At 44.1% G+C, this 17,247-nt stretch overlaps 1 pseudogene; it reads left to right on the top strand.

Moving 5' to 3' along the window:
* The first annotated feature begins 11,701 nt into the window (after positions 1–11,701).
* LOC110602085 overlaps positions 11,702–17,247 on the top strand; it is a 29,860-nt pseudogene continuing 24,314 nt past the window's right edge.

The following is a 17,247-nucleotide window of genomic DNA, read 5'->3' as shown; positions in this document are numbered from 1 at the left end:
AAATTTAAAACTTTTCTTTCATACATCCAACTCAACCTGAACATGCACTGCACATAGTCATAATCATAAACATGATCCCTCTGTGGGATCTCATCAATGCCCCAATGGGCGATACATCATAAGATGAGTTGGCTTTCATGACCATAATAAAACATTTTTGATCATGTAATAAAAGGGATACCTCATACACAATGTCAAGCACAATATCTAATCCTCAATATCATTACATGACTGAAAACTGTACTTTTACATAACATTAATACATCTATCATGTCCACACTAACTATTACATACTTGTGACTTTATTACTCTTGTAAACCTCCTGGTCTACCCTGTACCTACAATCCTGGGGAAATTGGGAGAGGGGCGAGCTACTAGAGCCCAGTGAGCAGAATAATAAAACACTTAAAACATATGATAACATGAAATGCATCACGTCACAGCTAATCACATCAAGGATGAACTTGTCACCAATAGCCCTCTACAGGTCCAACTGTGCCAGAACGTAGAATGGGTCCTGGTCTTTCCCTTACATAGTGCCAGCGAACGTAGAATGGGTCCCACTGGTCTTACTTTCCGTACCGTACATATCATATCGTCGTATCATAGATCGAGGGCTATGGATCATTCAACATTCATCCACATCAACATCAAAATGTGCAATGCAACATATTCGTGAATTCTAATGCAAGCAACCTAATTCATCACATGGCATTCATGATGCATGAACAATGCTCAAACTTTGAAATTTATTTACTTTAAACGTAAATGTTTATTCCACTCACCTTTGGATAGCTCTGACCAGACACTGGGGCAACAGACTCACTGCGGGGGTCCTCGGTTCCTCGGGTCCGAACCTACACAGGTGGACTCAAATGAGGGACCAAACATACCTGAACATAACTCTAAACTATTCCCCAAAAACCCCCTAAAACATCATAGAATAATCATAGAAAAACATGCAAGAAAGGGTTGGACAGGGCACTTTCGGCTGCAGGTTCGGCGGCCGAAAGTCCCTCCAGAGCCGAAAGTCAGGCAGGTTCGGCGGCACCTTCGGCGGCCGAAACTCCCAGACAGAGGCGAAAATCATGCATGTTCGGCGGCCAAAAGTCCCAGACAGAGACGAAAGTCTCCTTTCGGGGGCAAGCTTCAGCAGCCGAAGGCTGCCTCCACAAGCATGTTCGGCGGCCGAAAGTTCCTTCGGCTGCCGAACCTGGTTTCTCCCAGAATGGCAGAAACTCAGCTCCCCTATGCATTTATGCCTCCTATCTCATCCAAACATGCATAAACCTATTCTACAACATTCCTCAATCATACACAAGCAAACATACAAGTTCCTAGGGGCATCAAACCATCAAAACCCCAACTACAATACACAAGCAACTCACATTGTCCAAAGACAAAAATAAAACCCATAAACCTAACCATGAGCTAAACATGCATTCTACCCCATAGATCTTGCATAAAACTTACTTTAAATATGTAATGAGCTTAAGATCGGCTCTTACCTCTTGAAGATCGAGAGAGAGACGTCCTAAACTCGGAGGTGGGAGATTTTTGGGTTCTTGAACCTCAAAGCTCCAAAACTTGCTTAAAACTCAAAAATCTTCAAAACAAGGTAAAAACTTATGAAAAACTCGAAAGATCTGAAGGAAAAGACTCAAGATCGGTGAGGGGTGGCAGAGAACTCACCTTGGCCGAAAATGGGGAAAAAGCTCGCCCGTTTTCGGCTAAGGGACCCTTTTATAGTGGCTGGCCAGGCCACGTTCGGGGGCCGAACGTGCCTCCGCATGCATGCCATGTTCGGCGGCCGAACTTGAGGTTCGGCGGCCGAACCTGGACTTTCCTCACTTATGCTTTCGGGGGCCTAAAGGCGCTCCCGAAGGCATGCATGTTCGGCGGCCGAACCTGAGTTTTCCTTCAAGGTTGTTTTCATGCAAAAACTCATTTCCATTTTAATTAAAACCATGAAATACCTTAAAACATTTTATGAAAACATGATTCTACCCTACTACAGGCTCCCGACATCCGAGATTCCACCGGACGGTAGGAATTCTGATATCGGAGTCTAGCCGGGTATTACATTCTCCCCCCCTTAAGAACATTCGTCCCCGAATGTACCTCAACTAGCACATAACATGGCATAAAACATAACATACATACAAAGCACATAAACACAAAGAGATCTAACCTTAAAAGAGATGAGGGAACTGCTGGAGCATAGACTCCCGTGTCTCCCAAGTGCATTCCTCTAAATTATGGTGGTTCCACAGGACTTTCACCATCGGGATTTCCTTGTTTCTTAACTTTCTGATCTGGGTGTCTATGATCCGTACTGGCTGTTCAACATAGGTGAGATCCTCTTGGACCTCCACATCAGGCTCACTAAGAACCTTGCTCGGATCTGACACAAACTTCCTCAACATTGAAACATGGAAAACCGGATGGATTCTCTCCATAGAAGCAGGTAAATCCAGCTTGTACGACACATTCCCGATCCTTTGCAAGATTTCAAAGGGTCCGATGTATCGTGGGCCTAGTTTACCTTTCTTCCCGAAGCGAACTACTCCTTTCATAGGAGACACTTTGAGCAATACCAGATCCCCCTCCTAAAACTCGACCTGCCTTCTGCGGATGTCTGCATAACTCTTCTGTCTGCTTGCAGCAGTCTTGATCCTTTCTCTGATTATGGGTACTACCCTGCTGGTAATCTCTACTAGCTCAGGCCCTGCCAAGGCCTTTTCTCCAATCTCTTCCCAGCAAATAGGTGATCTGCACTTCCTTCCATATAAAGCTTCATATGGAGCCATCCCGATGCTAGCATGATGGCTGTTATTGTAGGCAAACTCCACCAAAGGTAGATGCTGCCTCCAAGAACCGCCAAAGTCCAGCACACACATTCTGAGCATATCCTCGATAGTCTTGATGGTCCTTTCGGACTGTCCATCAGTCTGGGGGTGGAAGGTAGTACTGAAATCCAACCTAGTACCCATGGCATTCTGCAGACTCCGCCAAAACTTGGAGGTGAATTGGGGCCCTCTATCTGACACTATCAAAACAGGAACCCCATGCAGCCTGACAATCTCATCTACATACACCTGCGCCAACTTGTCCACAGAATAGCCACTCCTGACAGGGATGAAGTGAGCAGATTTAGTGAGTCTGTCCACAATCACCCATATGGAGTCCAATCTGTTGGACGCCGCCGGTAACCCCACTACCAAGTCCATAGCTATATTTTTCCATTTCCATTCTGGAATAGGTAGCGGGTTAAGCATTCCAGCCGGCTTCTGATGTTCCAGCTTCACCCTCTGACACACTTCGCAGGCTGACACAAACTGTGCCACTTCCTTCTTCATAGCTGGCCACCAATAAACCTTCTTTAGATCTTGATACATCTTGGTGGCTCCGGGGTGAATGCTGTATCTTGCATTATGAGCCTCTCTCATAATGTCTCCTTTTAGCCCTATGTCATCTGGTACACATAGTCTGCTCCCATAGCGGAGGATCCCCTTGCTGTCGAATCTGAACTCACTATCATTGCCTGATTGAACAGTCCTGGCAATCTTCACTAACTCCGGGTCCTCATACTGTTTCTGAGCCACCTGCTCCAGAAACACGGGTGCCACTCTCATCTGGGCCACCAAGGCACCTGTACCAGAGAACTCCATCTGTAGACCTTCATCAATGAGCTTGTAAAACTCCTTCACCACTGGCCTCCTCTCTGCCAATATGTGGGATAAACTGCCGAGTGATTTCCGGCTTAAGGCGTCTGCCACAACATTCGCCTTACCCGGATGGTACTGAATCTTGCAATCATAGTCACTCAGCAGCTCCACCCATCTTCTCTATCTCAAGTTCAAATCTCTTTGACTCAGGATGTACTGCAGGCTCTTATGATCTGTAAAGATCTCACATTTAACCCCATAGAGGTAGTGCCTCCACATCTTGAGTGCAAAGATTACTGTTGCCATCTCCAGGTCATGTGTGGGGTAATTCAACTCATGCTTCTTCAGCTGCCTAGAAGCATAAGCGATCACCCTCTCATTCTGCATTAGTACACAACCCAGCCCCACACGGGACGCATCACAAAAGACGGTAAAGTCCTCATCACTAGATGGCAAAGCTAAAACTGGTGCTGAAGTCAACCTCTTCTTAAGCTCTTCAAAACTCTCTTCACACTGATCGGTCCATAGAAACTTCTGATTCTTCCTGGTTAGTTTGGTCAGAGGAGCTGCAATCTTTGAGAAGTCCTGAACGAACCTCCTGTAGTAACCTGCCAAACCCAAGAAACTTCTAATCTCTGTCACTGAAGTGGGTCTAGGCCAGTTAGCTACAGTTTCTGTCTTCTTGGGGTCTACCTCTATTCCATTCTCTGACACAACATGCCCAAGAATGAAATGCTCCTCAGCCAGAACTCGCACTTAGAGAATTTGGCATACAAGCCATGTTCCCTCAAGGTCTGTAGAACCAACCTCAGATGATGGGCATGCTCCTCTGCATTCCTAGAATACACTAAGATATCATCTATGAAGACAATAACAAAGTGATCCAGGTATTGGCTAAATACTCTGTTCATGAGATCCATGAATGCTGCAGGGGCATTGGTTAACCCGAACGGCATTACAAAGAACTCAAAATGCCCATATCTGGTCCTGAAAGCTGTCTTTGGCACATCTTCATCCCTTATCCTTAGCTGATGGTACCCCGATCTTAGATCTATTTTGGAGAAACAACCCGCTCCTGCTAGCTGGTCGAATAGATTATCGATCCTTGGCAGAGGGTACCTATTTTTGGTAGTGACTTTGTTCAACTGCCTGTAGTCGATACAAAGTCTGAGGGACCCATCCTTCTTTCTCACAAACAAGACCGGAGCACCCCAAGGTGAGGTACTCTGTCGGATGAAGCCCTTTTCTACCAGCTCCTGCAACTGTTCTTTCAACTCCTTCAACTCGGCTGGGGCCATCCTGTAGGGAGGGATAGAGATCGGTCTAGTTCCAGGCACCAACTCTATCTCGAACTCTATCTCCCTAGCAGGTGGTAAACCTGGAAGCTCGTCTGGAAAGACATCCTGAAACTCTCTGACAACTGGCACCGAGGTTGGCTCCCTGACTTGACTGTCTAGCTCTCTCACATGAGCTAAGTACCCTTGACATCCCTTCCTAAGCAACCTACGAGCCTGAAGAGCTGATATCAGACCTCTAGGTGTACCCCTTTTTTCTCCTCTGAAGACGACCTCTGACCCGTTCTGATCTCTGAACCTGACTACCTTGTCCCTGCAGTCCAAGGTAGCACCATGGGTAGATAGCCAATCCATCCCTAGAATGACGTCAAAGTCTGTCAAATCTAGAACCACAAGGTCAGCGGAGAGGCATCTTCCCTCAACAAAAACTAGACTGAACCGGCAGACTGACACTGCCACTGACGGGTCACACTTGGGTCCACTGACCCATAGGGGACACTCTAACCCAGAGAGTATCAGACCCAACCTCTCGACGGCTCTCGGAGCAATAAATGAATGAGATGCACCCGGGTCCATTAAAGCATACACATCAGAACACCCAATGACGAGATTACCTGACACCACGGTGTTGGATGTGTTAGCCTCCTGCTGAGTCATGGTGAAGATCCTGGCTGGAGCTGATGGACCTTCACCTCGGGAACCAGAAGAAGAGGCTGCCCCTCTCCCTCTACCTCTGCCACTGCCCTGAGTTGTGGCTGGAGCTGTTGGCTGTGCCACACTACCAGAAGCTGTCTGCTGGGGCTGGCCCATAAAAGGTGCTCTAGGACACTCCCGAGCTATGTGTCCCTCCTGTCCACATCTGAAACATGTATTAGTCCCAGCTCGACACACTCCCCTGTGCGGCCTTCCACATCTCTGGCATTCTGTACCATCTGAGCCTGAGCTCGAGCCACCGCCAAATCCCAGACCGGATTTCAACTTATTCCAAAACTTATTCTTCTTCGGCTTCTTGGTGGTGTTATCCCACCTCTTCTTACTTGAGCTCTGAGAAGAGAGACCTGGCCCTCCTCTACCTGGGGTCTTAACCCCTGAAGACTGGGTCACTGACTGCTTCACTGACCCCTCAACTATAGCACTCGCTTCCATCCTTCGAGCCATATCCACCACAGTGTGGAAACTTTCCCTCTCAACTGACTGGATCAACGAGGAGTACCTGGAATGCAGCTTCATCACATATCTCTTGGCTTTCTTCGTATCTGAATCTAGAGCTTGCCCTGAGAAAGGCAATAGCTCTAAGAATTAATCCGTGAACTCCTCTACGCTCATGTGCTCTGTCTGCCTCAGTTGCTCAAACTCAATCATCTTTAGTTCTCTGGAACTGTCTGGAAAAGCCCAACTAGCGAACTCATTCGCAAATTCCTCCCATGTCATGCCGTCTAGTCTCGGGTCCACATAACACTTGAACCATTTCCGTGCCTTCTTGCACTTTAAAGTGAACCCTGCCATCTGAATGGCCCTGCTATCATTCGCCCCTAGCTCATCAGTTATTGTCTTTACTACTCTCAGATACTCAAAGGGGTCGTCCCCTGACTTGTATTTGGGAGCATCCAGCTTAAGGTAATCTGTCATCTTTACTTTGCTCCCACCGGCTGAGCTAGGTCTAGGAGGTTGAGTAACTGGGGCTGCTGGTTCTGTAGGTGGTGGAGGTGGGGGTGCAGCATTCCCCGAGGTAGGGTTTGCCGGGTTTGGATAGAAGGGTGAGGGTGGATAAGCTGGGTACTGTGTGTAAGGTGGATAGAAAGGTGGATAAGGCATGTAGGTAGGATAGGGGTTAAAGCTAGAATAATCCGACGTACCTCCCATCGGATACCCTGAACCATGTGGAAAGGGTGGATAATGGGGTGGAAAACCATACCCTGAGGCCTGAACGCCTCCCTGAGACTCCCCTGTCCCCTCTTCCTCCATGCTAACATCCAGATTCCCATCCCTCCTCTGATCCTCTTCCGTAACGTCCCTCACATCTGAAGAACTTCCTCCTCTATCTGTCCCCCTTCTGCTAGCATCAAAAGACCTTCTAGGGTCCCTTGACACTCTTTCTCTGTTTGCTCTACATGACATTGCCCTAGGCAATGTAGGAGGACGGGCGCTCGTGCCCTTATCCTCAGGTGGTACTCCAGTCAATCTTGCAGATCGATGGGTTCCTCTCATCCTGTTTTCTGAAAAATAGTACACATCACATAAATATTAGCATCATATGGTTCATGTGGGCACACATGAACCCTCATAACATACATCACATATCATTAATGCACATGCATATAATCATGGCATTTCACATCATCATACAAGACAGGACTCCACATCCTATCCTAGTGGACATGATCTTTCCTATTGTGCTTGACCTTCTATAACATCTATGAGCCCGACACTCTAGGTCCGATCCTATGAACCTAGGGCTCTGATACCATTCTGTAACGACCCGAAAATTGGACTGCTACTGGCGCTAGGATCCGGGTCGGCTTAAGGCCGCCAAGACCCATAGCAAGCCTGACTTGCAACCTGAAAACCTGTTTAATCCCATACATGATCACAACATACATAAAAATTTAAAACTTTTCTTTCATACATCCAACTCAACCTGAACATGCACTGCACATAGTCATAATCATAAACATGATCCCTCTGTGGGATCTCATCAATGCCCCAATGGGCGATACATCATAAGATGAGTTGGCTTTCATGAACATAATAAAACATTTTTGATCATGTAATAAAAGGATACCTCATACACAATGTCAAGCACAATATCTAATCCTCAATATCATTACATGACTGAAAACTGTACTTTTACATAACATTAATACATCTATCATGTCCACACTAACTATTACATACTCGTGACTTCATTACTCTTGTAAACCTCCTGGTCTACCTTGTACCTGCAATCCTGGGGAAATTGGGAGAGGGGTGAGCTACTAGAGCCCAATGAGCAGAATAATAAAACACTTAAAACATATGATAACATGAAATGCATCACGTCACAGCTAATCACATCAAGGATGAACTTGTCACCAATAGCCCTCTACATGGTCCAACTGTGCCAGAACGTAGAATGGGTCCTGGTCTTTCCCTTACATAGTGCCAGCGAACGTAGAATGGGTCCCACTGGTCTTACTTTTCGTACCGTACATATCATATCGTCGTATCATAGATCGAGGGCTATGGATCATTCAACATTCATCCACATCAACATCAAAATGTGCAATGCAACATATTCGTGAATTCTAATGCAAGCAACCTAATTCATCACATGGCATTCATGATGCATGAACAATGCTCAAACTTTGAAATTTATTTACTTTAAACGTAAAGGTTTATTCCACTCACCTCTGGATAGCTCTGACCAGACACTGGGGCAACAGACTCACTGCGGGGGTCCTCGGTTCCTCGGGTCCGAACCTACACAGGTGGACTCAAATGAGGGACCAAACATACCTGAACATAACTCTAAACTATTCCCCAAAACCCCCTAAAACATCATAGAATAATCATAGAAAAACATGCAAGAAAGGGTTGGACAGGGCACTTTCGGCGGCCGAAAGTCCCTCCAGAGCCGAAAGTCAGGCAGGTTCGGCGGCACCTTCGGCGGCCGAAACTCCCAGACAGAGGCGAAACTCATGCAAGTTCGGTGGCCGAAAGTCCCAGACAGAGACGAAAGTCTCCTTTCGGGGGCAAGCTTCGGCAGCCGAAGGCTGCCTCCACAAGCATGTTCGGCGGCCGAAAGTTCCTTCGGCTGCCGAACCTGGTTTCTCCCAGAATGGCAGAAACTCAGCTCCCCTATGCATTTATGCCTCCTAGCTCATCCAAACATGCATAAACCTATTCTACAACATTCCCCAATCATACACAAGCAAACATACAAGTTCCTAGGGGCATCAAACCATCAAAACCCCAACTACAACACACAAGCAACTCACATTGTCCAAAGACACAAATAAAACCCATAAACCTAACCATGAGCTAAACATGCATTCTACCCCATAGATCTTGCATAAAACTTACTTTAAACATGAAATGAGCTTAAGATCGGCTCTTACCTCTTGAAGATCGAGAGAGAGACGTCCTAAACTCGGAGGTGGGAGATTTTTGGGTTCTTGAACCTCAAAGCTCCAAAACTTGCTTAAAACTCAAAAATCTTCAAAACAAGGTAAAAACTTGTGAAAAACTCGAAAGATCTGAAGGAAAAGACTCAAGATCGGTGAGGGGTGGCGGAGAACTCACCTTGGCCGGAAATGGGGAAAAAGCTCGCCCGTTTTCGGCTAAGGGACCCTTTTATAGTGGCTGGCCAGGCCACGTTCGGGGGCCGAACGTGCCTCCGCATGCATGCCATGTTCGGCGGCCGAACTTGAGGTTCGGCTGCCGAACTTGAGGTTCGGCGGCCGAACCTGGACTTTCCTCACTTATGCTTTTGGGGGCCTAAAGGCGCTCCCGAAGGCATGCATGTTCGGCGGCCGAACTTGAGGTTCGGCGGCCGAACTTGAGGTTCGGCAGCCGAACTTGAGGTTCGGCGGCCGAACCTGAGTTTTCCTTCAAGGTTGTTTTCATGCAAAAACTCATTTCCATTTTACTTAAAACCATTAAATACCTTAAAACATTTTATGAAAACATGATTCTACCCTACTACAGGCTCCCGACATCCGAGATTCCACCGGACGGTAGGAATTCCGATACCGGAGTCTAGCCGGGTATTACACCTCTCCTTCTGCCTCTGCCACTGGCTTGAGTCACGGCTGGAGCTGCTGGCTGAGCCACACTGCCAGAAGCTGTCTGTTGAGACTGTGCTCCAAAAGCTGCCCTAGGACACTCCCGAGCCATGTGTCCCTCTTGCCCGCATCTGAAGGAGGCTGCCGTTCCGGCTCGGCAAACTCCCCTGTGTGGCCTACTACACTTTGCACAAACTGCATTATCCGCACCAGAGCTTGAGCCACTCCCTAGTCCCAGACTAGACTTGACCTTGTTCCAAAACTTGTTCTTCTTGGGCTTCCTAGTGGTGTTACTCCACTTTTTCTACCTGAAGCTGCTGCACTCTGAGAAGAAGAGCCTGGGGTCTTGGAACCAGAAGACTGTGCCACTGACTGTCTGACTGTTCCCTGAACGATGGCACTGGCCTCCATTTTCCGGGCCATATCCACTATGGCATGGAAGCTCTCCCTATCTGCTGACTGGATCAAGGAGGAATATCTAGAGTGGAGTTTCATGATATACCTCCTTGACCTTTTCTGATCCGAGTCAAGATTTTTCCCTGCAAATGGCAACAGCTCCAAGAATCTGTCTGTGAACTCCTCTACACCCATCTCATCAGTCTGCCTCAACTGCTCAAACTCTATCATCTTCAGCTCCCTTGAACTATCTTGGAAAGCCCATCCTGCAAACTCATTTGCAAACTCCTCCCAAGACATGCTGTCTACTCTCGGGTTCACATAATTCTTGAACCACTCTCGTGCCTTCTTGCACTTAAGCGTGAACCCAGCCATCTGAATGGCTCTACTGTCATCAGCCCCAATCTCATCTGTGATCACCTTAACCCTTTCAAGATACACAAATGGGTCATCCCCTTTTTCATACTGAGGAGCACCCAGTTTCATGTTGTCGGTCATCTTGACCTTGCTCCCACTGGCTGAGCTAGGTCTAGGAGGTTGAGTAGCTGGGGCTGCTGGTTCTGTAGGTGGTGGAGGTGGGGGTGCAGCATTCCCCGAGGTGGGGTTTGCAGGGTGAGGATAAAAGGGTGAGGGTGGATAAGCTGGGTACTGGGGGTGAGGTGGATAGAAAGGTGGATAGGGCATGTAGGTAGGGTAGGGGTTAAAGCTGGAGTAATCCGATGTGCCTCCCATCGGATACCCTGAACCCTGCGGGAAGGGTGGATAATGGGGTGGAAAACCATACCCCGAGGCTTGAGCGCCTCCCTGAGACTCCCCTGTCCCTTCTTCCGACATGCTGACATCCAGATTCCCATCCCTCCTCTGGTCCTCTTCCATAACCTCCCTCACATCTGAAGAACTTCCTCCTCTATCTGTCCCCCTTCTGCTAGCATCAAAAGACCTTCTAGGGTCCCTTGACACTCTTTCTCTGCTTGATCTACATGACATTGCCCTAGGCAATGCAGGAGGACGGGCGCTCGTGCCCTCATCCTCAGGTAGTACTCTAGTCAATCGTGCAGATCGACGAGTTCCCCTCATCCTGTTTTCTGAAAAACAGTACACAACACATAAACATTAGCATCATATGGTTCATGTGGGCACACATGAACCCTCATCACATACATATCATAGCATTAATGCACATGTATAAAATCATGGCATTTCACATCATCAAACAAGACAGGACTCCACATCCTATCCTAGTGGACATGATCTTCCTATTGTGCTTGACCTTCTATAACCTCTATGAGCCCGACACTCTAGGTCCGACCATATGAACCTAGGGCTCTGATACCAATCTGTAACGACCTGAAAATCGGACCGCTACCGGCGCTAGGATCCAGATCTGTTTAAGGCTGCCGGGACCCGTAGCAAGCCTGACATGTAACCTGATTAATCCCATACATGATCAACAACATACATAAAAATTAAAACTTTTCTTTCATACATTCTATCATACACCAAACTCAACCTGTGCATGCACTGAACATAGTCATAATCATAAACTTGACCCCTCTGTGGGATCTCATCAATGCCCCCAATGGGCGATACACCATAAGTTGAGTTGGTTTACATCTACATCATAAACATCTAAGATCATGTATTAAAAGGGATAACAATATTCATAGGGTCAAGCACAACTTCTAATCCTCAATATTTATATACATAACATGACTATTCAACTTTACATCATTATACAATTTATCATGTCCACTTTCTATCTATTACAAAGATAAGACTTTACTCTTCTTGACTTCTCTGTCTAGCCCGTACCTGCAATCCTGGGGGATTAGGGAAAAGGGGTGAGCTACGAGAGCCCAGTGAGCAGAATAATAGAAAACCACATTTAAAATCCCATGCCATCATGTAATGCAACACATCACAACAAATCACATCTCGGATGGTATTGTCACCAATAGTCCTCTACATTCCAAAGTGCCGGGACGTAGAATGGGTACAACCGGTCTTTCTCTTAACATAACATATCATAACATACCAATGTGCCAGGGACGTAGAATGGGTACAACCAGGACTTCCATACTATATCATGCCGTAACATTATCATATCATATGAGGACTAAAGGGTCATCCAATAACCAATCCACATCAACATCATAAATGCAATGCAACATATTCGTGAATTCTAATGCAAACAACCTATTTCATCACATGGCATTCATGATGCATGAACATGCTCAAAACTTTTATAATTTATTTGCTTTAAATCGTAAAGGTTTATTCTACTCACCTCTTGGCTAGCTCTGACAATGACTGAAGCAGCTGACTCACTGCTGGGGTCCTCGGTTCCTCGGGTCCGAACCTACACAGGTGGACTCAAATGAGGGACCAAACAACTAGAACATAACTCTAAAAACATCCCCCAAAAACCTCCTAAAACACCTTAAACAATCACGCAAAAACATGCAAAGGAAGGCTGAACAGGGCAGGTTCGGCGGCACCTTCGGCGGCCGAAAGTCCCTCCAGAGCCGAAACCCAGGCAGGTTCGGCGGCACCTTCGGCGGCCGAAAGTCCCAGACAGAGACGAAAGTCTCTTTTCGGGGGCAACTTCGGCAGCCGAAAGGCCTGCCTCCCCAGCCATGTTCGGCGGCCGAAAGTCCTTCGGCTGCCGAACCTGGTTTCTGCCAAAGGGCAGAAACTTGGTTCCCTTTGCACAAAAACTTCTCCTTCCCATTCCAACATGCATATAACTCATTGAAATCATGCAAATATACATACATTGGCTCCTAGGGGCTTCAAACTACCTAAAACCCCAACTACAACACACAACAACAACAACACATTGCTCAAAAACACAACATAAGCTCATAAACCTAACCTTAAGCTAAACATGCATTCTACCCCATAGATCTTACATAAAACTTACTTAAAACATGAAATGAGCTTAAGATCGGCTCTTACCTCTTGAAGATCGAGAGAGAGACGACCTAAACTCGGAGATGGGAGAGATTTGAGTTCTTGAACCTCAAAGCTCCAAAACTTGCTCAAAACTTGAAAATCTTCAAAACAAGATGAAAACTTGTGAAAATCGTGAAAGATTTGAAGGAAAGAACTCAAGGATGGTGAGGAACGGCGGAAGGGCTCACCTTGGCCGAAAATGGGGAGAAAGCTCGCCCATTTCGGTTAAGGGCCTCTTTTATAGTGGCTGGCTAGGCCACATTCGGGAGCCGAACGTGCCTCCGCATGCATGCCATGTTCGGCGGCCGAACCTGGGCTTCCCTCACTTATGCCTTCGGGGGCCTAAGGCTCACCCGAAATGCATGCATGTTCGGCGGCCGAACTTTGTGTTTTGGCGGCCGAACCTGAGTTTTCCTCCAAAGTTATTTTCATGCAAAAACTCATTTTCTCTTTACTTAAAATCATGAAATACATTAAAACATTTTATGAAAACATGGTTTTACCCCTTCTAGAGGTTTCCGACATCCGAGATTCCACCGGACGGTAGGAATTCCGATACCGGAGTCTAGCCGGGTATTACACCCATGATGATTAATATCTTATACATTTTGTGTATATTTTTCATGCTGACATTGGTTCACACTAGCAGTTGGTAGAAATTCTCTAAAATTCAGTTTGTTTCTTTCAAATCTTTTGAATTATTTCTTATGCCATCAAGAGAATAACCATGAATCCCATGATTGAGTTATTAGAGAATCAATATTCTTACTTCTCTGCTGGAAGGACTGACAATAAATTTTCTTTTTCTATCATTTATATGTTTGTATATTGTATGGTAAAGAAGTTTGAAGGTAGGAACTACTTACTTTATATATATATGTGTGTGCAGAAGGTGGAAGTGCATTTTGGATGTGGCAAAGATTGCCACAAATTTATATTCCAATCAATACTATTTCTACATACTGTTACTGACTTGTTAGTGTGTAGCATTAATTTGTTAAGTACTCTAATGTACCCATGTCTTTCATGTTCTTATATCATGGATGCATGTTGTCCTTTTCATAAGCAGAAGATTATTTTATTACTGGTGATCGATTGACTTAATGGCAGATCAGAAGAAGCGCTGAATCTTGATGGTTTCAGATTTTTTTTAATCCCAACTTTGATGGCATGGAAAACCACATCTATTACCTATCACAATGTCTGTTAAAGCTTGGTCACAAGGTTAGAAGTTTTTAATCGGTCTTAAATTTGGTAACTTTACCTTTCTAGCTTCCTGTATTTTTAGTCATTAATAAAATGTAGGGATAAAGGATGAAGATTTGGAAATGCTTATATTTGGTTTGGAAATGAAATAATGGGGAATCAATTAGACATAAATTATTTTTAAATTAGCCAGTTTTTAAATTTGGCAACTTTGCCTTGTAGCTTCCTATGTTTTTGGTCATAAGTATAATGCAGGGGCAAAGGATGAAGATTTGAAAATGCTTGTATTTGGTTTGAAAATGAATAGGGAATCAGTTAGACATAAATTATTTTCAAATATTTTTCCTTATGAATTGGTAAAACATAGAGTAATTTGTTACTTGAAAAAGGTTCTTCCCATCTTTCCTTTCTCTCTTTTTTGTTTGCATTTACTCCCACGCAAGTAGAACTTCATTACAAATTGCTCCCCTTTATTTGTTTCATTATTTGCATAACTTTTCTATTCTATTTTTTCTTATGACTTTGCTTCGAATGTATTGTATGTTGAGCCTTTTTTTTTGCTAAAAGCAGCATCAAATTTAGTATCTTTATTAATGTTTATATATTATGGATTTTATAAATTATTTGATATATGAGCTTTTAGGTGGTGGTTATGATTCATGCCTATGGTAGTCACTCTGAGGTCAAATACATGACTGGTGGCATGAAAGTTTATTATGTACCGTGGTGACCATTTCTTATGTAGAACACTTTACAAACCTTTTATGGGACACTTCGAATTATAAGGACTATTCTTATTCGAATAAAAAATATCTTTGGTGCATGGTCATCAAGCTTTCTCGACTCTTTTTCATAAAGCTTTGATGATGCACATATTATGGGATACAAAGTTATTTTTACTGATAATTCACTCTATGGATTTGCTGATGTTGGAAGCATTCATATGAACAAAGTCTTATAGTATACTCTCGCCGATGTTAGCTAGGCCATCTGTGTTTCCCATACAAGCAAGGAAAACATAGTGCTACGGTCAGGTCTACCTCTAGAAAAGGTCTTTGTGATACTAAATATTGTGGACATTAGAATGTTCAAGCCTAGTCTTGAGAGACCTCAGGGTCATGAAATTGTTATCATTGTCATAAGTAGATTGGTTTATCGGAAAGGGGAAGACTTACTCATTGAAGTCATTCTAGAAGTTTGCCATTTGTATCCAAATGTAAGTGAAGAATTTTGGGAGGAATTTTTAATTCCATTCCAATTAAATTAATCATTACAAGATTTAAGTATTTATACACAAAGAATCAACCTAAATTAGAAATATTTACAATAAGAATAAAATCTCTATAATCAAGAACAATTAGATCCAAAGATTTGAATCCTTCTTATTAGGAACCTTCTATGGTGTACACTCTTCTTCAAATTAGTGCATAGATATCACATATGTCCAACTTGCAAACCAAGATGTGATAGGACTTATTCCTGAGCCTTTTGATAAACACATCAGCTAGTTATTCATCAAAAGTCACATGATCTAATCTCAATACACCATTTATTAACTTCTCTTTAATGAAGTGTCGATCAATCTCTTGTCACAGTACAAGAGGAGTTTATCCCTCTCCAACCATAGGAGTTCAAAAATACCTTGTGCCATCGCTCTATATTCCGCCTCAGTACTTGATCGAGCAATAACACTTTGCTTTTTGCTTCTTCAAGTGACAAGGTTTCCTCCTACAAGTATGCAGTAACCACTAGTCAATCTCCTATCATCAAGGGATCTAGCCCAATATGCATCTGTGAATGCGTGTATGCGGAGATGACTGTATTTAGAGAATAAGAGACCTTTTCTAGAAGCAGACTTCAAGTATCGCAAAATGCAAAAAACAGCTTGCATGTGAGACTCACGAGAATTATGCATAAATTGACTGACGAAGCTAACTGCATATGCTATATTTGGTCGAGTATATGAAAGATAAATCAGTTTTCCTGCCAACCTCTAATATCTACCAATATCCACTAATTCACTAATCCCTGCTTGTAGCTTGTGATTGCTCTCAATGGGAGTTTCTATTGGTTTTCAGTCTAACATACTAGTTTCTTCCAAAAGATCTAGAATATATTTTCTTTGAGAAATAAAGATTCCCTTCTTTGATCTGGCAACCTCGATTCCCATAAAATATTAAAGTTTTCCTAGATCTTTAAATTTGAACTCCTGAGCTAAAAGCTTTTTCAGTTGAGTAATCTCTTTAGTATCATCCCCTGTCATTACTATGCCATCAATATAGACTATGAGAAGAGTAATTTTACCCTTGTGATGTCTGATAAATATAGTATGGTCAGCATTGCTCTGTTGATAGTTAAATGAAATCATAACTTTGTTGTATCAATCGAACTAAGCTCTGAGTGATTGCTTCAACCTATACAAAGCCTTCTTTATCCTGTGTACCTTTTCCTATGTTTTTGCATCACCAAATCTAGGAGGGATTTTCATATACACTTCCTTCCCTAAGTCTCCCCGGAGGAATGCATTTTTCACACTACAAAAAAACAGTGATTTAGCGACCAAAATTTTGGTCGCTAAAAGGCAAAATTTGGTCGCTATTATGAAATAGCGACCATTTAGCGACCAAAATGAAATGGTCGGTGTTTGGCCAGTCGCTAAATTTTTGGCGACAATCTGAAAATTGGTCGCTATTTTAGCGACCAATCAGCGACCATTTTTTGGTCGCTAATTTGGTGTCATGGCAAATTAAGTATTACAAAATAGCGACCAATCAGCGACCATTTTTTGGTCGCTAATTTGGTGTCATGGCAGATCTCCTTATTACAAAATAGCGACCAATCAACGACCATTTTTTGGTCGCTAATTTGGTGTCATGGCAAATTAAATATTTCAAAATAGTGACCAATCAGCGACCATTTTTTTATCACTAAATTTTGATCGCGAAATTATTGTTGTTTTGATCG

This window comes from Manihot esculenta, chromosome 15, assembly GCF_001659605.2.
Source record: "Manihot esculenta cultivar AM560-2 chromosome 15, M.esculenta_v8, whole genome shotgun sequence".
NCBI classification, from domain to species: Eukaryota; Viridiplantae; Streptophyta; class Magnoliopsida; order Malpighiales; family Euphorbiaceae; genus Manihot; species Manihot esculenta.
This window is presented reverse-complemented; position numbering and strand designations above follow the sequence as displayed.